A 21,286-nucleotide genomic window follows, 5' to 3' on the forward strand; every position below is an offset into this window, starting at 1 on the left:
GTCCCTCCCCCGACCAAGCTTGACAGTCCCAGGTCAACTTCAGACTGCTGTGCTGGCAGTGAGAATTTCAAGCCAGTAGATTTTAGTTTGCTGGACTCCATGGGGGTGGGACCTGCTCAGCTAGACCACATGGCTCCCTAGCTTCAGCCCCCTTTCCAGGGGAGTGAATGGTTCTGTCTTCCTGGCATTCCAGGCACCACTGGGGTATGAAAAACAACTCCTGCAGCAAGCTCCATATCTGCCCAAATGGTCACCCAGTTCTGTGCTTGAAACCCAGGGCCCTGGTGGCGTAGGCACAGGAGGGAATCTCCTGGTCTGCAGGTTGAGAAGGCCATGGGAAAAGCATAGTATCTGGGCCTGGATGCACCGTTCCTCACAACACAGTTCCTCATGACTTTCCTTGGCTAGGGGAGGGAGTTCCCCGACCCCTAGTGCTTCCCCGGTAAGGCAATGCCCCACCCTGCTTCTGATCACCTTCCACAGGCTGCACCCACTGTCTAATGAGTCCCAGTGAGATGAGCCGGGTACCTCAGCTGGAAATGCAGAAATCACCCAGCTTCTGCCTTGATCTTGCTGGGAGCTGCAGACCAGAGGTATTACTATTTGGCCATCTTGCTATTGCTGCCTTTTTTTTTTTTTTTTTTTTTTTTTAGACAGAGTCTCACTCTGTTGCCCAGGCGGGAGTGCAGTGGTGCAGCTTCAGCTCACTGCAACCTCTGACTCCCAGGCTCAAGTGATCGTCCTACCTCAGCCTCTTGAGTAGCTGGAACTACAGGCACAAGCCACCGTGCCTGATTTATTTTGTTTTTTTAATAAAAGTTTTGTAGTGATGGGGTCTCACTATGTTGCCCAGGCTGGGATTCTCTGGCTCTTAATAAATAATTGCTTTTTAAATCTTTCACGAAGGAAACCTTGAGTGAGTAAATGATCAAAAGGTGATAGATTGTTTAGTTTCTATTTTCTGTGGCATGAAGGTCAGTGATGCTCAGGATGGGTGTGAGTAAGATGCCTGTGCTAAGCACACTCTCTGCCCCCACAGTCAGTCTGCACGAGCCACTATTTCTAATAAGACAGTGGATAGAGTGATATAATCACCTCTAGCCATATCAAATGTTACATGTAAGTTTCAGATTTTGAGACATGAGTTGATAAGATTTGAAGTCCAAAGACCATGACCTTAGTCCTTCCTGAGTAATCAACTGAAATATGTTTTACATATGTGTTTTCCAAATTGCTGACCATTCATTATAAGTGCTTTTGAATTTAAAGGAGGTACTTGATATATAGGGAAGAAATTACCTTTAAATTCTGGAGGTCTGTCCTCAAAGTGTATACAGAGGTTTAATTGGATGTAAGATACAGGATCACCCTTACGGTTCTGTTTTTAGTCTATTTAATAAAACCCAAACTGTAGCGGGCTCTACATGCCTTTAGAATCATATAGATAAACTGCTGTTAAGTCATGTTTCCAACTGTTATGTTTCTGTTACAGGTGAAAAGCAATCACAGAGTTAAAAGAAGACACGCTGAAATGATGCAGGCTGCTCCTGTGTTGGAAATTTGTTCATTAAAGTTCTCCCAATAAAGCTTTACAGCCTTCTGCAAAGAAGTCTTGTACATCTTTTGTGAATTTTATTTCTAGGTTTTTGATGCTGTGAGATACGTATCATTCTTTGAAATTTTACATTCTAACTGAGTTTGTGTGTACAGACATCATTCTTTTTTTTTCTTTCTTTCTTTTTTTCTCTTTTGAGACGGAGTCTCACTCTGTTGTTTAAGCTGGAGTGCAGTGGCATGATCTCTGCTCACTGCAACCCCCCCTCCTGGATGCAAGCAATTTCTGCCTCAGCCTCCCGAGTAGCTGGGAGTACAGGAGCCCACCACTACACCCGGCTAAGTTTTGTATTTTTAGTAAAGATGGAGTTTCACCATCTTGGCCAGGCTGCTCTTGAACTCCTGACCTCGTGATCCACCCGCTCGGCCTCCCAAAGTGTTGGGATTACAGGCGTGAGCCACCGCGCCCGGGTGAGACATTATTCTTATATATTGATTTTCTATCCAGCAGCCTTGTGAAATATGCTTATGCATTCTAAAAGTTTACTTCTAGATCATTTTCAATCTTCAACATACAGAATCATATCATCCTTCAATAAGAGCAATTTTGTTTCTGCCATTTTTCTTTGTTTTTCCTTTTGTATTTTTTGTAGAGACAGGGTTTTGCCATGTTTCCCGGGCTGTTCTTGGACTCCTGAGTGTAAGTGATGCACTCGCCTCACCTCCCACAGTGCTGGGATTACAGGCCCTCACTGCGCTGGGCCGGTGCTATCATTTTAAAGAGTTTTATTTCCGGCCGGGCGCGGTGGCTCAAGCCTGTAATCCCAGCACTTTGGGAGGCCGAGACGGGCGGATCACGAGGTCAGGAGATCGAGACCATCCTGGCTAACACAGTGAAACCCCGTCTCTACTAAGAAATACAAAAAACTAGCTGGGCGAGGTGGCAGGCGCCTGTAGTCCCAGCTACTCGGGAGGCTGAGGCCGGAGAATGGTGTGAACCCGGGAGGCGGAGCTTGCAGTGAGCTGAGATCGGCCACTGCACTCCAGCCTGGGCTACAGAGGGAGACTCTGTCTCAAAAAAAAAAAAAAAAAAAAGAGTTTTATTTCCTTTTCTGATTTTATGGCATTGCGCAGACCCACCTGTTACCATGGTGATAGTGGACATCCATTGTCTTATCCCTGATGAGAAACGGAAACATTTCACCATTTCACCATCATATTTACTGTCCTTTTTTTTTGTAGACGGGCTTTATCAGAGTAAGTCATTCCATTCTGTTGTAAATTTGCTGACAGTATTCGTTTGAATATATGTTGAGTTTCATCAGTGCATCTATTTTGTTTACCACAGTATTTTTTTCCCATTCATCTGTTAATGTAGTTAATTAGATAGATAACTTTGTACATTTTTATTTTCTATTTTTAAAAATTGAGACAGGGTCTTATTCTGTCACCCAGGCTGGAGTGCAGTAGTGTCATCAGAGCTCACTGCATCCTTGACCTTCTTGGCTCAAGTGATCCTCCCACCTCAACCTCCTAAGTAGCTGTGACTATAGGTACATGTAACCATGCCCAGCTAATTTTTCTTTCTTCTTCTTCTTTTTTTTTTTTTTGTAGTGATGAGATTTTCTCATGTTGCTTAGGCTGATCTCGAACACCTGAGCTCAGGTGATCTGCCCAGCTCAGCCTCCAAAAATACTAGTACTACAGGCGTGAGCCGTGGCCTGGCCGGTTTTTCTTATATAGGGGTCATATCTATGTAAAGACTAAACTTACCTGTACCTTTGTGTGGGTGGGCTAAGAGCATGATGAAATTTATCATTCTATTGATTTAAAGACAACTATCCTTGACTTTCCAGTGTGTAAGTCCATGAAAGCATAATTATGTTGAAAGCATATACTGTTATGGGTGTTGGGATCCCTGCAGTTTCGGCTGCTGTGGGAGCATGTCCTTGGAGGTACCTTTTGTCTGTTTTCTCAACTCCAAACATCTTAGGACCCTGGGTTGTGACTGGTAAGGAATGTGTCTTGCTAGTTTCAAGATGGAGTTGACTTTCACATGGTGTCACTCTGTCTGTCCTGTTTCTCTAATACTGTCACTTCTCTTTCTGTGATTCTGATGCTGCAAATGATACCATTTTAGTATTTTCTTACAGGTCCTAGAGGTTGTATTCATTTTTCTTTCAGTCTGTTTCTCTGACTTGTTCACATATTAAACAATTTCTTTTTGGAGTAGGTTGCTATTTCTGTTTTCGCAGGTGGTCTACCTGTCTTCCCAGGCAGTCACCATGGTTCTTGTCCTCATGGTGGGGCCAGGGCAAAAGAGGGCCCTGGAGGGGAGAGGGGTTTAGTTGAAGATGGAATGAGTTTTGAGGGGAGCACTACTTGAGGTATTTGAGTCCCAGAGGCATAGGAAACAGCAGAGGGAGGTCGGATTCCATTATCCTCAGTGGGGATGGGAATCCGGGGTTTGGGTTGCGGGGCTGGGAACTGCAGTCCTCCCCGGCCCACAGCCACGCATGCTCCTTGGCTCCCGTCTCAGTGCGCATGTTCACTGGGCGTCTTCCGCTCCGCTGCTTTGCCCAGGTGGAGAACGCTAGGGAGCTGTGAGGGTGTGTGGTCTCGTTCCTGCTGTCCGGACTCTTTTTCCTCTACTGAGATTCATCTGGTAGGTCTGCAGGCCAGTCATCCTGGGGGCTGAAGTGTGAGTGAGGTTGAAGAGCTGGCAGTGTGCTTCGGGTGGGTCTGTCGGGTCCTGCTCATGGTCTGTGGCCTCTGAGGGAGAAGGGCCTTGTAGCTCCTGAGGGAGAAGGGCCTCGAGTCTTCTGAAAGGGAGGGAGTTCCTCACCTCTGAAAGAGAAGGGCCTCGAGGTCGTCCTCCTTCTCTCAAAGGCTGCGAGGCCACCATCAGCTTTGTGGTTGTGAAGGGGCCAGGACAGAGAGGAAGGTGGGCCATGAAGGGGAGGAGGTCAAGGGCTCAGGAGTAGAAGGGGCGATTGCTGGTTGTGCTGTCAGAGGGCTGGAAGTCAGGAGGTGCCAGGAACCCCGGACACAGGGCAGATCCCTGAACGAGGCTCCAGGCGGGTGCGAGGAGGGCAGTAAAGAAGGGAGCTGGCACCTGGGAAGGCTGCGGGCTGGTGAGTGCCCCCAAGCTTTGTGGAGTGCGGAGCCTCCGAGTGAGAGGCGTCGCAAGGTCTCACCTCTGCCATGGAAGGTCCGGAAACAGTGGGAAGGACTGGGCGAGGCTGTGTGGTCCAACCAAACTTGATTTGAGAGGGGTGAATGGCTCTAGTAAGTGGGAGTGTTCCAAAAGTAGCAATCACGAGAATTATGATTCACTAGTGTTTTCATGTGGATTCCACTTGTGAAACTAAACCTCATCAGAAATGCCCTCTGTCAGTGGGGCACTGTGGCCTGCGCTTGTAGTCCCAGTTACACGGGACGCTGAGGTGGGAGGATCCCTTGAGTGGGAAGTCGAGGCTGCAGTGAGCTGTGATCGTGCCACTGCACTGTGCCAGAGCAACACAGGGAGACCGCGGGACCAAAAGAAATTTAGAAAAAATGCCCTCTGCCTTTTGTCACACTTCTTAAGATGATTGCTCTGCCAGCTTGCCCAGCATAAGTGGCTTTGTAGACACTCAGAAAACGTACACACGTATGCTTCACTCTGGGACTTATTTTGAGAGTATTTTCAAAATTAAAAGGACAAGTTAACGTTGATCCATGGAAGTGATCGAATATAGCAGCCCTCTGGAGCGCATGTTCCCAATCACGGTTGTCTGTTTTCAGTGTGAAATATGAGTTGGCGAGGAAGATCGACCTATCGGCGTAGACCAAGACGCTATGTAGAGCCTCCTGAAATGATTGGGCCTATGCTGGTGAGTGCTTAAACGTTAATTCGATGTTTTCTATTAGCAGAAATTAATTTTTGCGATAGTGTTGTTGCATTAGTATGGAAATGCTGAGAAACGTCTTTCCTGCTGATAAAACATGATTATGGCGTCTCATGAAGGAAACGTTGATTCTGGAGGATTTTTTGTTTTTCCTCTCGTGTTCTTCAGCTTTTGCCCATGACTTCTCATGTTTTGTTTGTTAATGACGGATCGTACACATGTATTCCAACACAGAATATAATAGCTTCCAAAGTCCTTGTGCATCACTTTTCTCACAGTAACCTCCCTGTGGGTAGAGTAACCTTATTGGGCATAGAGAATAGAGTTGGAGAAATGTCTTTAGGCTTAGTTATGATCAGAAATAGCTATGTATTCTGTGTATATATGTAAAATTTTGTATCAATAGCAAAACTTTTTTTTTTTTTTAATTTACACACCCACACATATTCCCCAGCCCGAGCAGTTCAGTGATGAAGAAGTGGAACCACCAGAACTTGAAGAAGGGGAACCAGCAGCTTAATGTCAGGATCCTGCACCTGCTCAGGAGGGAGAGGATGAGGGAGCATCTGCAGGTCAAGGTGAGGGAAAGGGAGGAAGAATGCCTGCTGGTGCATGCGTCTATGTGTGTCTGTGTGTGCACGTGCGTGTATGTGTGTGTTATGCATTGTCATATAGCAGAAACAGGATGAAAGAAAACAATGGAAAGAATGCCTGAAATTGACTGGAAAAGCATGGAGGCTATGTAGTTGCAGCTTAGCTTAGGCAAATCCCTCACTACGATAAAATTTCTCAACTTTATGAATGAGAGAATGGAAGTGTGGGGATTGTGTTTTATCCAAGAACCCTTGACTGGTAAATACAAAATTTGTATTTTGCTCCAAGGTTTGTGTCTTCCTACCATCTATGTTGCTGTAAAGAAGGAAATGATTTTGCTGAAAATGCTTAAAACTCAAATCCTTTACTGTAAGGTAGCTTAGTACTGGCCCAAGAAGAGACCCAGTTCAGAGGAGCAGGAGCAGCTCCAAAAACCGAGTCGCTGAATGTTGGCCACCATTTCCTTTGATTGATATTTTTATATGGTACGTTTGATAAAAGCTGGATAAACGAGGATACTGCCATACAGGTAGCTGGTTTAGTGATTTTCTAAGTGGCCTTTAGGAGGTGATTAAATCCTTTTATGGTTAGAAAAAGCAAGAAAGAAATTATCCTGAGATTAACATTGAGATTGAAATAATTTCTCCTAGATAAAATATTTTCAAACAAAACGTTTATGTAACTGAGGTCATGGATTATTCCAGGGATTCACTGTTAAAAGTTTCTAGAATATGTCTGATAACAATGCCCATTAATTGCTGTCCACCCACTCCCTTATTCTCAGTGCGGGACAGTATATTTTGTGTGATTCACAGTATTATACTTGGTGCTTTGTTCTTCACAGGGTTCATTTATGGAATATTACATGTAGGACCTTCGGACCTAAATACAACTTTGTTTGAACAAAGTTAAGTTTCTCTTTACCCCAGTAGGTAATGGGTGTCGTGACTGTAAGATTTTCCATAGTCCTCAAATCCATTCAGCTAATCAATCCTTCAGAAATTGACATTGTAATTGTAACTGAAATCCTATCCATGTTGTAGACTTCAGATTTCTTAGGTGATGCACACTGCCCTTGGTACTCTGTGGCTGAATATAAGCGTTATGCATGTCCTGTGGTTTATCCTCAGATTGTCATTTAAGAGAAAGGTCTCAAGCTGGGCTGAACGCCATGCACTCATAGTCCCAGCTACTTGGGAGGCTGAGGTGAGAGGATTGCTTGAGCCCTGGAGTTCAAGTCCAGCCTGGGAAACATAGCGAGATCTCATCAGTAATAAACAAACAAACGAACAAACAAGCAAACAGATAACTAAAGGTTTCATGGTATAGGAAAACACAGATTCAAAGTTTGTGCCTAGTGGCTGGTAATGTTGCAAACATAACTCTTTAGTGAACTGTACTACTTAAAAATAGTTAAGATGGCAAATTTTATGATATATATATTTTTTACCACAATTAAAAAATACCTGTCTTCCTGAAGTTCAGTGTAGTTGTCATATATTCTTTTAAATTTTTACTGTATCTCTTTTCAAGACATAACATTTATAGAAAATTTGCAAGAATAGTACAATGAACCCATATACTTTTCACCTAGATTCACCAATTGTTAATAGCTTTCACTTCATAGGTTTCATATCTCTTCCCTCCCTCTCTTACCCTGCTGCCCACACACTCACACACACACATATGGATATATGTTTACTGTTATTAATGCTGACTTGTTTAGATAAAGTTTCAGGTATTATGGCCCTTTACCCTATGTAGTTGAGTGTGTGTATATTGTCAGAACAAAGAAAAAGTCATTCCTTGGATTATCACTGCAGAAAGATCAAAATCAGAAATTTAACAATGAGAAAATGCAGTCATTTAATACACAGTGCATACTCAAATTTTGCCAGTTCTCCAGACAATTTGTTTCTTCCTTTTTTTTTCCTTTGTTGAGACTGAGTCTCTCTCTGTTCCCCAGGTTGGAATGCAGTAGTGCGATCTTGTCTCACTGCAAGCTACACCTCCCAGGTTGTGAAGGGATTCTCATGCCTCAGCCTCCCATGCAGCTGGAACTACATGGCCCTGCCACCACGCCTGAGTAATGTTTCCTTTTTTTTTTTTTTGTATTTTTAGTAGAGATAGGGTTCGCCCTGTTGTCCAGGTTGGTCTTGAACTTCTGACCTCCCCTGATCTACCCACCTTGGCATCCCAAAATGTTTGGATTACAGGTGTGATGGAACAGGAATTAAAAGAAATTAAAGAATGTGTAAGCAAAAACTCAGTTGTATGTTAAAAAAAAACAATTTCCCCTGAGGAAGAGAAAGAGCTGGAGTCCTTTAAAATTAACTGCCTGTTTTTCCTTCTGTGGCTAGTGAGCCTTATCTCTCCCTTTCCCAGGCATTGTGAAGACTGTTTCTCTAGCTGTGTGGCTACAAGGTCACTAGATAGATAATCTCAAGTCGTGAAACATGTTGTTCCTTGAAAGGTAAGAAATGATGTAATGCATGTTTTAATTGAATAACTGTTATTTGTTTCTCACTTCTGTAGTACTTTTCCCCCTGCACAGATCTCCCCCTGCCCCATGAAATGCTTAAAAGATAGCTTAACTCTTTGTTTGGGCCTCAGTCTTTTGGATGTTAATCCGACTAGGTTGGTGCATCTAAATAATTAAATAATTCCTCCTCAACCCCTTGGTCTCTCTGATTCCTTAATTATCCCACAGCATTTCTGGTGGCCCAGACGGGGATCAGAGATGACAGATTTACTGTCTTCTTTGCCTGTGGGACTAGACCCCCAGGACTGGGGGAGACTTGGCATCCAAGGCACACCATGGGGGAGCTTTACCCGGATGGAGACTGGCTCTCCCTGCATCCCGAGGACTTATGTGGCAGCGCAGTGGAACCAGAGACAGGGCTGCAGCATGATACCAGCACTTCAGGAACCACAGTAAGGATAAAGGGCCCAAGTCAGGAAAGCCCGTCCCATAGGGACGAAGGGGAGCTTGATCACCTCCCAGGGACCAACTACTAATCTAACCCAGAGTGGCTGGGAGTGGCAGGAGTGGCCTGCCAATTTGGATGAACCTCGTGTCCCCCTAACAAAGTGAAAGTGGTTCACTGGTGGAGAAAATGGGCTGATAGAGCGGCAAGTGCAGCAAGGAAGAGCTTGCTGGCAGGGTAGCAAGAGTGGCTTGCCACCCCAATTGGGAGTGTGTGGGTGTGTGTGGTCCTACCCAGGACATGAGAGAGGCTCGTTTCGTCCGATGAGGAGTCCTGGGGTAGGAGTGGTGTGTATGTGTGTGAATGTGGGAGCCTAACTAGGCTCACCTGGGACACGGGAGAGGCCCGTTTCATCCGATGAGGAGTCCTGGGGCAGAGGACATGTGTGAAAGTGTGTGAAAGAGATGGTCTCGGGAGAGCCCAATGCGGGGAGTGATGTGGGGAAGCACAGATCCCTTAGCGTGGGCTGTGTGCTCCAAGGCAAGTGCGGGCAAATCAGACCTAGGACGTTGTGCACAGCTGATAGGACCAGCTCCACAGCCACAGCAGGCTGTGAAAGGGGAAGGCACGTTCCTGGCTAAGCAGCCTCTGAAACTCTCGTAATAGGACCCAGTCTGGTGGACCCGAGAGTGAAAGTGTGCTACAAGGGAGGAAATGGGAGGAAAAGCATTGAAACCAACTCCTTTGGAGTGCATGATAAAAAAATTTTAAAAAGGATTTAGAGGTGATTATGGGATGAAACTGGATGCTCAAAAGTTAAGGACATACGGTGAATTAGAATAGCCCTCTTTTAGTGTTGGATGGCTGGCCAAAGGCACTACAGAGAAATTGGCCATGTGTTTTAAGGTGGTGACTGGGGTCAGAGGACAGCCAGGGCATTCAGACCTAGTCTTTATATTGATTGATGACTAAATGCCTAGCAGTTTATTGTAGGATGCTCGCAGCTCACGCCGGGAGAAACCAGCTGCTCTGGCAGCTACAGAGTTACAGGGAAAGTCACAGAGGCTTGTAACTCCAAAAGTAAAAAGTGAAAAGTAAAAGCCAAAAGTGAAAGTAAAAATCAGCTGCCCGGGCAGCTATGGAAACAAAAGAAAAGTCTGAGGAAAGAGAAAACCGGTTTTGTAAGAACCACAGGAGGTAATAGAGACCCCTCCTCCCTACATTCCAATGTACCCCCTTTACCAAGGCTAACTGCCCCTAAGGAGTTAAGTTCAAAGAGATACAGGCTCCCAGTCTCACAGAAATCAGAGCTCCGGGAAGTTAAAGTGAAAGGCTAGAAAAGTCAGGCAGGCCATCTCAGGTCTGGCTATGCCCAAGTTATGCTTACGCCTCTTACGAGGACAAAAGGACACCTACTAGGACCCAGATGAGGCAGTCTGGCTTCAACACCTACAAAGGCGCCAAGAAACACTTCTGCAAAGACTAAAGGATGGTAAAAGAAAAATGCAACCAATATAAAAAAATCTTAGAGGTGCTCCAGGGTGCAGATAAAAGCACTAGCCAGTTTTTTAAAAATTAATTAATTAATTATTATTATTATACTTTAAGTTCTAGGGTACATGTGCATAACGTGCAGGTTTGTTACATATGTATACTTGTGCCATGTTGGTGTGCTGCACCCATCAACTCGTCAGTACCCCTCAACTCGTCATTTACATCAGGTATAACTCCCAATGCAATCCCTCCCCCCTCCCCCCTCCCCCCTCCCCATGATAGGCCCTGGTGTGTGATGTTCCTCTTCCCTTAAGAAAGACTTTGTGAGGCATTTTGGTTGTACACTCCGTTTAACCCTAATGCTGCTGAAAATCAGCGCATGGTGAATACAGCATTTGTAAGGCAGGGCCAAGGAGATATTAGGCATAAATTGCAGAAGTTAGAAGCTTCATTGGCGTGAATGCTACTCAGTTTATTAAAGTGGCTACCAAGGTGTACATTAACTGAGATCAGGAGGCAAAGAAGAAAGCTGATCGGAGGCTTAAGAAAGGCTAATTTACTAGCAGCAGCCCTTACACGAGGAGAAGCTGGCTTTGCAAGGAGGCATGGACACGGGCATGAACGCGGTCATGGAAAAGGCTAGTCTGGATAGGAGTTTGAAAGCCAGCCGAGGCTGGAGAGAGATTAATGTGCATGGTGCAAAAGGAAAGGACACTAGAAGGATAAATGTCAAAAGAATAAGGAGAATGTTCAATGGTCTAACACCCAAGAGCGGCGTTTGGTTGCTAGTTGTGGTGCTTCCAAGGCAGATCCTGATCCGATCAGCTTAGTGGGGGCCAAGAATTTAGAGGAATGAGACAGACTAGACTCCATCCTTTCAGGCCCCGGGGAGCCTATGGTCTCTATGGAAGTAGGGGGCCGATTAATGGATTTTTTGGTCAATATTGGTGCTAATTTCTCTGCGGTACCTCACCCAATTAGCTCCCCCACAAAGAACTGTGCTACTATCGTAGGGGCTATAGGGGCCAAAGAAAAGAGACTTTTCTGCAAATCCAGGAGATGTGTTATTAGGGGACAAGAAGTGCAGCATAAGTTTCTATATATGCCAAATTGTTGAGTGCCCTTGTTAGGAAGAGACTTACTCCAGAAACTGCAGGCACAAATTTCCTTTACATTTAAAAGGAATATGACACTAGAGTTTGGAAAGTCTAAGGCAATGGTATTGACTCTAACTGTCACAAAGGCTGAGGAATGGTGGCTCTATGAACGCCAGAAGGCTACCGGAGCCAGACCTACACAATATGTGGGGAATGCTTTTCAAGGTACCAGGTGTATAGGCTAAGGACAACCCCCCTGGACTTGCTGCAAACAGACCCCCGGTGGTAATAGAGCTTAACCCTCATGCTGCCCTGGTACGAGTCTGTCAGTACCCCTACCCAGAGAGGCAATTGATGGCATAACAAAACATTTAAATCAGCTCTATGAACATAGGATTATAGTGAAATGCAAGTCCTCCTGGAATACTCCTCTGCTTCCTGTGCGCAAGCCAAATGGTGAATACAGGCCAGTTTACAAAGTGTCCAAGGACAAGGCAAAAGTCTGTTTTCGGGAGGTTGGATATCTAGGATTCATGGTATCCCAAGGCCAGTGCAGGCTTGGAAGTGCATGCAAGGAGGCTGTATGTGCATTGCCCACCCCAGTTTCAAGGTAGCAGGTCAAGAAATTTCTGGGTGCAGCGGGATTCTGCTGAATCTGGATTGCAAACTTCTGCCTTATAGGAAGGCCCTTATATGAGGCTGCCAAAGGGAAAGAAAGAGAGCCCCTCGTATAGGAAAAGGAACAGGAAAAGGCCTTCAAAGATATAAAGGAAGCTCTTATTCAAGCCCCAGCGCTAGGGTTGCCAGATGTAAAAAAAAAAAAAAAAAAAAAAAAGCCAAAACCCTTCTTTCTGTATGTGGATGAATGGAAGGGAATGACAGTCAGAGTCTTAACTCAGTTGTTGGGCTCTTGGCATCGGCCAGTAGCATACTTATCCAAGAGACTGGACTTGGTGGCCTTAGGTTGGCCCCACTGCCTCAGGGTGCTGGCAGCTACTGCAATCCTTATAGAAGATGCCAACAAGCTAGTCCTAGGTCAGAAGATAATAGTCCGGGTGCCACACGCTGTATTCACCTTAATGGAGCAAAGAGGACATCGTTGGCTGTCCAACTCTAGAATGCTAAAGTATCAAGGGCTTCTGTGTGAAAATCCCCAGATAACACTGGAGTCTGTGAATACCTTGAACCCAGCTACCCTACTACCTGTGGAGGAGCCCAGTTGGAAGGATGGTGGGTTGCCCTACTGCTGGCAGGACCTTCCCCACTGTTGCATAAATACGGTGAATGAAGTGTTCTCCAGCCGGGAAGATCTCAGAGATACCCCCTTGGAGAGCCCAGATGTTGACTACTTCACTGATGGTAGCAGTTTCATAACAGATGAGGTGCAATATGCAGGGTATGCAGTAGTGACCCAGTACTCAGTGGTCGAGGCTCAAGCCTTACATTCTGGGACTTCTGCTCAGAAGGCTGAATTAATAGCATTAACCAGAGCACTGTTATTGGCCAAGGGGAAGAAAGTAAACATATATACTGATTCAAGATATGCTTTTGCAACCCTGCGTGCCCATGGGGCAATGTACAAAGAGAGAGGACTATTGACTACTGAAGGAAAAGAAATGCAAAATAAAGAGGAAATTTTACAATTATTAGAAGCCATATGGGCTCCAGAGAAGGTGGCTGTCATTCATTGCAAAGGACATCAAATTGGGAAAAGCTATGAGGCACAGGGCAACAGAAAGGCAGACTGAGAGGCTAGGCAGGCAGCAATGAGCAAGGCTTTACCTGAAGAAAGAACTCTAGCAATGCCTCTCCTTATAGAGCCCCCTTTACTGGAGGTAACCAGTTACTCTTGAAGTGAAAAAGCTTGGTTTGGTCAGGAAACAGGAAAATATATTAAAAATGGATGGTGGCTGTTCTCTGATGGGAGGCTAGCCATCCCAGAAACAAAAGCCCCAAGGTTTGTGAAGCAGATCCATAAAAGAACACACATTGGAAGGACGACTAGAGACTTTGATAGGTTGGCATTTCTATGTGCCACAGCTCTCTGCCATCACCCGTGCTGTTTGTGAACAATGTCTATCCTGTGCCCGGAATAATCCAAAACAAGGACCAACTCGACCCCCTGGAATTCAAGAAGCAGGAGCTGTGCCTTTTGAGAACCTGCTTGTAGACTTTACCGAGTTACCTTGAGCAGGAGGTTACCGGTATATGCTAGTGTTTGTTTGCACCTTCTCAGGGTAGGTTGAGGCCTTCCCCACCAGAACTGAAAAGGCACGAGAGGTAACAAAGGTGCTACTAAAAGACATCATGCCAAGATTTGGGTTGCCTTTAACCCTAGGATCAGACAATGATCCTGCATTTGTGGCAGAAGTAGTACAACAGCTGACTCAACTTTTAAAGATCACATGGAAACTGCACACAGCCTACTGACCACAGAGTTCAGGGAAGGTGGCATGGATGAAGCGGGCACTCAAACAGCTACTAAAAAAGTTTTGCCAGGAAACTCACTTATGATGGGATCAGGTCTTGCCCATGGTCCTCCTCCAGGTTAGGTGTACACCTACAAAACAAACTGGGTGTTCACCCTATGAAATATTGTTCAGAAGGCCACCCCCAATCATTAATCAAATTAGAGGGGACTTAAAGGAGTTAGGAGAGTTAACCCTTAGGAGACAGATGCAGGCTTTAGGAGTGGCAATGCAGGAGGTGCAAAGCTGGGTAAGGGAAAGGATACCTATAAGTCTAACAGACCCAGTGCATCCACATAAGCCAGTGGACTCTGTCTGGGTTAAAAGGTGGAATCTAACAACCTTGGGGCCCTGATGGGACGGGCCCCATATTGTAATCATGTCTACTCCCACTGCTGTTAAAGTTGCAGGTGTCAGGTGTCACACCTTGGATTCACAATAGCCGGCTGAAACCAGTGGCAACCGTGACTCCTGACGATGACCAGTGGATTAGCTAACAAGACCCAGATTGCCCCACCCAAATGGTCCTACGGCGAAACCCAACCACCGGTAAGAAGGACGACTGCCCTGCTCTGACCGCACCAGAGGCTGGTCAGTCGACACACGGCTGAAGCTTGAGGATCCTACAAGCTCTGCTCTAGTCACATCCTGGAAGCTGACTGGTCTACGCACAGCCGAAGCTAAGAGGGCCATCTCTGGATAAGTAAATGTAAATACAATTTATAAGCCTAGTTATAATTCTGTCAATACTGATTGTTCTGTTGTTATTACTGCAAATGCTGCAAATGTCTATGCTCAGAGGAAGGTTTGCCATGCCCAGGTGTAGTGTAAGCATGTTTCTATTACATACACTGATGTTGTTACCATTTCTGCCTGTACTAAAAGGGGAGAAATCTTTAGAAGGATACCCACATTGTGTACACACTACCTGGGTAAAAAATACCATAGTTAAAATTCTACTGTACCGTACCTACTATAAATGTACAGGAACCAAGTTAAGAACCTACACATACAACCAGAAACAGTCTGCAATGGTTTAACACAAGAGAGGCTTAGCAGGAGCAGCCCTAAACATCTGTACAGAGAACCACAAATCAGATGCCTAGACTGTAACATTCAGTGGTCTATGCTAACAGAGCTCCAACACTTACATTCAGGAAGGACTGCTCTGCTAAGGAGTATGTAAACCAAACCAAACTGTAAGACAAGGGCATGCAATCCTTTAAATTTTGCTATCTTAAAGCCAGAGCTACCTTTCTGGTCTACAGGACAGACAGCACTATTACAGGTAAATAGACAAGGAGCAGGCCTTGGAGTCCACTACTAATTGTCAAAAAGACTAGAAGGACTCAAATGCGTCCAACCCCGCAATTTTGGGTCCATAAGTCATTCTATAAGCATTTTGATCTGTCAGTGCCTGCGCTTCCCCCATCAACCAAAAACTTATTTGCCCAACCAGCTGAAAACATAACTGGCAGCTTAGGAATTTCCTCATGCTGTGTATGTGGAGAAACTAATATGGGGGACCAGTGGCCATGGGAGGCAAAGGAATTAATGCCACAAGATAAATTCACTTCGCCTAACCCTGCCAGTGAACCAACAGCCTCAGCCAGTGTTTGGTTGTTAAAAAACTCCATAATTGGAAAATACTGTATCGCCCATTGGAGAAAGTCTTTCAGAGAGGGAGTAGGAGAAACAATCTGCCTAGGGCAACAGTATTATGATGAGACTAAAGGCAAAACTCTGGAGAAACACCCAGAATGACTCCTACTTACCAGATCCAAACCCTTTCGGTTCTCTATTCTAAGCCACTCTTGGCATCTCTAGGGGCTCCAAATGCTTGGAAAGCACCCTCTGGCCTATATTAGATCTGTGGAGCATGGGCATATTGGCAACTGCTGGCTAAATGGACAGGGGCATGTGTATTAGGAACAATCAAGCCATCCTTCTTACTAATTCCTCTAAAGCAAGGGGAACTCTTAGGGTATCCAGTTTATGATGAAAATAAAAGAAGAACTAGAAGAAGCATAATCACAAAATTAGACACAAATGTCACAAAGGATGTAGACATAGGAGACTGGAAGGATAATGAATGGCCTCCTGAAAGAATCACTAAATATTATGGGCCAGCTACCTGGGCATAAGATGGGTCATGGGGATATCACACCCCAATCTATATGGTCAACTGCATCATAAGGTTGCAGGCAGTCCTTGAAATTATAACCAATGAAGCGTCAAGGGCACTAGATTTATTGGCAATACAAGCAACACAAATGAGAAATGCTATATATCAAAATAGATTGGTTTTAGATTACCTCTTAGCCTCAGAAGGAGGAGTATGTGGGAAACTTAATTTAACCAACTGTTGCCTAGAAATCAATGATAATGGCTGAGTTGTCATGGAAATCACAGCTAGAATGCGCAAGTTGGCCCATGTTCTGGTTCAGACTTGATCCGGATGGGCCCCGGATTCATTGTTTGGAGGATGGTGCTCAACCTTTAGAAGATTCAAAACTCTTATTGGTGGGTTTTTGTTTATTCTTGGCATCTGGCTCATCTTCCCTTGCATTTTACCCGTTTATTGGGAGTATTCAGTCAACCATAAAGGCAATAGTAACCTGACACACTACTGCGCAGTTGATGGCATTAACCAAATATCAACTGCTGCCAGTAGGAGAAGAAGCTCAGCTCCGTGAAGAGGTGGCAAATAATGGTGCTTTCTATGAACACCTTTGTTATAAAAAGCACCAAAGGGGTGAAATGAAATGAATTAAAAGAAATTAAAAAATGTGTAAGCAAAAACTCAGTTGTATGTAAGAAAACACAGTTCCCCCTGAGGAAAAGAAAGAGTTGGAGTCCTTTAAAATTAACTGCCTGTTTTTCCTTCTGTGGCTAGTGAGCCTTATCTCTCCCTTTCCCAGGCATTGTGAAGACTCTGTTTCTCTAGCTGTGCAGCAGCAAGGTTATTAGACAGATAATCTCAAGTCTTAAAATAGGTTGTTCCTTGAAAAGTAAGAAATGATGTAATGCGGCCGGGCGCGGTGGCTCAAGCCTGTAATCCCAGCACTTTGGGAGGCCGAGACGGGTGGATCACAAGGTCAGGAGATCGAGACCATCCTGGCTAACCCGGTGAAACCCCGTCTCTACTAAGAAATACAAAAAACTAGCCAGGCGAGGTGGCGGGCGCCTGTAGTCCCAGCTACTCGGGAGGCTGAGGCAGGAGAATGGCGTGAACCCGGGAGGCGGAGCTTGCAGTGAGCTGAGATCCGGCCACTGCACTCCAGCCTGGGTGACAGAGCGAGACCCCGTCTCAAAAAAAAAAAAAAAAAAAAAAAAAAAAAAAAGAAATGATGTAATGCATGTCTTAATTGAATAACTGTCTTTGTTTCTCACTTCTGTAATATACTTCCCCCTGCACAGATCTCCCCCCGCCCCACGAAATGCTTAAAAGGTAGCTTGACTGTTTGTTCGGGCTCAGTCCTTTGGATGTTAGTCAGAATGGGTTGGTGCACCTAAATAATTAAATAATTCCTCCTCAACCCCTCGGTAGGTCTCTGATTCCTTAATTATCCCACAGCAATGAGACCCCATGCCTGGCCCAGATAATTTTATTGATAGGATTTCTTTTTCTGATCCAGAGTCTGGTTCAGGATCACGTCTTACATGTGCTTTTCAGGTGTTTTAAATTTGCTTTAATCTGGAGTGTTTCCTTAATTTTTCTTTGTCATTCATAATATAGACATTTTTGAAGAGGATAGACCAGTTGGTTTGCAGAATGTTCTGCAGTTTGGGCTTTTTCATGTATTTTATAAAGACCTTTTTTCAACTCAGCATTTATTGGTGGCTACTCATGCCATATAAGAGTCTAAGTGCTAGGAGTGTAAGTGCTACGAGAAACAGGATTTCAGCCTTGAGTCATTTAATAAGATAAGGACAATCAGAAGTAGAATAACAGAGAAGTGCAAAGGAGGCAACAAAGGTGTCTGATGGCAGTCTTCAGAAAGGAAGAGGGTAATATTTGGAAAACCCTGTTTTCCTGTTTTTCTCCTAACAGACTCCTGAAATAATGTTCCTGGGATTCTTATCAACACATTTATTATAAGACTAGCTAAAGCTTTTATATAATAACACTGAGAACATGAATATTATTTTCTTACTTATATTTTATGTTTTACTGCTTAAATTGATGTGTACTTTTTATTTTTAAGGGCCAGAACCTGAAGCTGATAGCGAGGAACAGGTTCACCCGAAGACTGGGTGTGAGCGTAGAGATGGTCCTGATGTCCAGGAGATGGGCCTGCCAAATCCAGAGGAGGTGAAAATGACTGAAGAAGGTAGGCAATCCATTAGGCATGAAAACTGTAGGGTGTCTGTTTCCACAGTATCATATTATAATTATTATTATATTTTCTAGATGTAGTCTCACTCTGCTGACCAGGCTGGAGTGCAGTGGTGCCATCTCAGCTCACTGGAAATTCCGTCTCCAGGGTTCAAGTGATTCTCCTGCCTGAGACTCTCGCAGAGCAAGGCTTACAGACATACTCCACCACGCCCAGCTAATTTTTGTATTTTTAGTAGAGACGGGGTTTCATTATGTTGCACAGGTAGTTCCTGAACTCTTGACCTCAGGTGATCCACCTGCCTCGAACTTTGAAATTGCCAGGATTACAGGGGAGAGCCATCGTGCCCAACCCAGCATTATATTTTTATTTTTATTTTCTAAATTTTTATTTATTTATTTTTTTAAGACAGAGTCTCACTCCGTCGCCCAGGCTGGAGTGCAGTGGCCAGATCTCAGCTCACTGCAAGCTCCGACTCCCGGGTTTATGCCATTCTCCTGCCTCAGCCTCCCGAGTAGCAGCTGGGACTACAGGAGCCCGCCACCTCGCCCAGCTAGGTTTTTGTATTTTTTAGTAGAGACGGGGTTTCACCGTGTCAGCCAGGATGGTCTCGATCTCCTGACCTCATGATCCGCCCGTCTCGACCTCCCAAAGTGCTGGGATTACAGGTTTGAGCCACCGTGGCGGCCACATTATATTTTTAATAAGAGAGAGGTAACAATACTGCCTCTTTAGTAATAAAGCTCTTATATAAAGGTTATTTGAAGCATAGTTCAGGCCTCAGCACCCGACTGATAGACTGTCAGATATAGAAACAAGCTGAATCAGAGCCATGTTGAATGAAGATTTGAGTCTAAATCCTTGAACCAATAGCTCATAATTTTCAGATGCTTTTGTAAAGGTCTACTTTTAACAAATACATAACACATTTGTAACACCCATCACTTGGTGTGAAAAATGCCGAAGCACTGATGCGGGTTCTAATACCAGCTCTTACAGCCTTGGCGAGATGCTGAGTGAGTCCTTTCACTTCTAAACCTGTCTTTGGTTCTTATGAAAATAGTGAGTTGAAGTCAGAGATTTTAAAACCATTTTCCCTTCTGGTTCTTTCATACTCTGATCCTGTTGTATAGAATGCATGGGATACAGAGATCATCTGCTTCACATGATGTGTTGATCCCAAATCATGAAACCCTGGCCTGAGTCATCTGAAAATCTCTAAATTGAGATTTCATTGCTACTAAGAAAGTGAGTGGTCACTCTGCTTCATCCTAGTTTTTCCGTGTGGAGAGCTGAATACCTATCGTAGTATCTTGTCAAATTGTGAATTCTCCCTCCTCTTTGTTTGTTTGTTTGTTTGAGACAGAGTCTCAGTCTGTCACCCAGGCTGGAGTACAGTGGTGTGATTTCAGCTCACTGCAACCTCTGGCTCCCTGGCTAAAGCAGTCCTCCCACCTCAGCCTCCTGAGTGGCTGAAAGTACATGCACAAGCCCACAAGCCACCGTGCCTAAGTTGTTGTGTTTTTTTAAAATTTTTTTTAAACTTTTTTTTTTTGTCGAGATGAGGTCTCCCTATGCTGCCCAGGCTGGGATTCTCTGGCTTTTAATGAACAATTCCTTTTAAATCTTTCCTCACAAAAACCTTGAGTGACGGAATTATCAACTGGCGAGAGACCGGTTAGTTCCTATCCTCTGTGGCATGTAGGTCAGTGATGCTCAGCATGGGTGTGAGTAAAATGCCTGTGCTATGCACGCTCCCTGCTGCACTGTCAGTCTTCATGAGCCAGTATTTCTAATAAGACTGTCGACATATATATGATATAATCATCTCTCACTATATCAAATGTTACATGTAAGTTTCAGCTTTAGAGACATGGATTGATCAGATTCAAAGTTGAAAGACCATGACTTTAGTACTTCCTGACTAATCAACTGAAGTATGTTTTACACATGTGTTTTCCAAATTGCTGACTGTGAATTGTAAGTGCTTCTGAATTGAAAGGAAGCACTGGATGTTTAAGGAAGACATTACCTTTAAATTCTGCAGGTCTGTCCTCAAAGTGCATAGAGAGGTTTAATTGGATGTAAGACACAGGATCACCCTTAGGGTTTTGTGTCTAGTCCATTTAATAAAACCCAAACTGTAGTGTGTTTTGTATGCCTTTAGGGTCATTTAAATAATTTGTTGCTAAGTCATGTTCCCAATTGTTACGTTTCTGTTACAGGTGAAAAGCAATGACAGTGTTAAAAGAAGACACGCTGAAGTGATGCAGGCTGCTCCTATATTGGAAATTTGATCATTACAATTCTCCCAATAAAGCTTTACAGCCCTCTGCAAAGAAGTCTTGCGCATCTTTTGTGAACTTTATTTCTAGCTTTTTGATGCTGTGAGACATGTGTCATTCTTTGAAATGTTATATTCCAACTGTTTGAGCTGGTATGTAGACACATCATTCTTTTTTCTTTCTTTCATTTTTCTCTTTGGCGACGGAGTCTTGCTGTGTCACCCAGGCTGGAGTGCAGTGGCGCGATCTCTGCTCACTGCCACCCCCGCCTCCCGGATTCAAGCAATTCTCTGCCTCAGCCTCCCGAGTAGCTGGGATTACAGGCACCCACCAGCACGCCCGGCTAAGTTTTGTATTTTTAGTAGAGATAGGGTTTCACTATCTTGGCCAGGGTGCTCTTGAATTCCTGACCTCGTGATTCACCCGCCTCGACCTCCCAAAGTGCTGGGATTACAGGCGTGAGCCACCATGCCCGGCGGAGACATAATTCTTATATATTGGTTTTCTATCCAGCAGCCTTGTGAAATATGCTTATGATTTCTAAAAGTTTATTTCTAGATCATTTTCAGTCTTCAACATACAGAAACATATCATCCTTCAATAAGAGCAATTTTGTTTCTGCCATTTATTTTTCTTT

At 44.5% G+C, this 21,286-nt stretch overlaps 1 pseudogene across 1 annotated transcript; it reads left to right on the forward strand.

The window, feature by feature from the left end:
* Nucleotides 1–4,161: 4,161 nt before the first annotated feature.
* On the forward strand, nt 4,162–20,703 carry LOC100429373 (G antigen 10-like; annotated as a pseudogene). The gene is made up of 6 exons (XR_013412851.1): nt 4,162–4,219; nt 5,341–5,429; nt 5,899–6,022; nt 18,233–18,358; nt 19,077–19,078; nt 19,926–20,703. The product of XR_013412851.1 is annotated as a G antigen 10-like (transcript).
* Nucleotides 20,704–21,286: the final 583 nt, after the last annotated feature.

This window comes from Macaca mulatta, chromosome X (genome assembly GCF_049350105.2).
Source record: "Macaca mulatta isolate MMU2019108-1 chromosome X, T2T-MMU8v2.0, whole genome shotgun sequence".
In the NCBI taxonomy this organism is placed as follows: domain Eukaryota; kingdom Metazoa; phylum Chordata; class Mammalia; order Primates; family Cercopithecidae; genus Macaca; species Macaca mulatta.